Source organism: Piliocolobus tephrosceles, chromosome 13 (genome assembly GCF_002776525.5).
Source record: "Piliocolobus tephrosceles isolate RC106 chromosome 13, ASM277652v3, whole genome shotgun sequence".
Classification (NCBI taxonomy): Eukaryota; Metazoa; Chordata; class Mammalia; order Primates; family Cercopithecidae; genus Piliocolobus; species Piliocolobus tephrosceles.
The window spans coordinates 57,872,949-57,873,206 of record NC_045446.1 but is presented as its reverse complement, the minus strand read 5'-3'; positions in this window follow the sequence as shown (position 1 = coordinate 57,873,206).

Genomic DNA, 258 nt, shown 5'->3' with positions numbered 1-258 from the left:
GAGTTTCACTCTTGTTGCCCAGGCTGGAGTGTAACAGCACCATTTCAACTAACTGCAACCTCCACCTCCCAGGTTCAAGTGATTCTCCTGCCTCAGCCTCCTGAATAGCTGGGATTATAGGCACCCGCCACCATGCTCAGCTAATTTTTTTGTGTTTTTAGTAGAGAAGTCTTTCTTTCTTTCTTTCTTTCTTTCTTTCTTTCTTTCTTTCTTTCTTTCTTTCTTTCTTTCTTTCTTTCTTTCTTTCTTTCTTTCTCT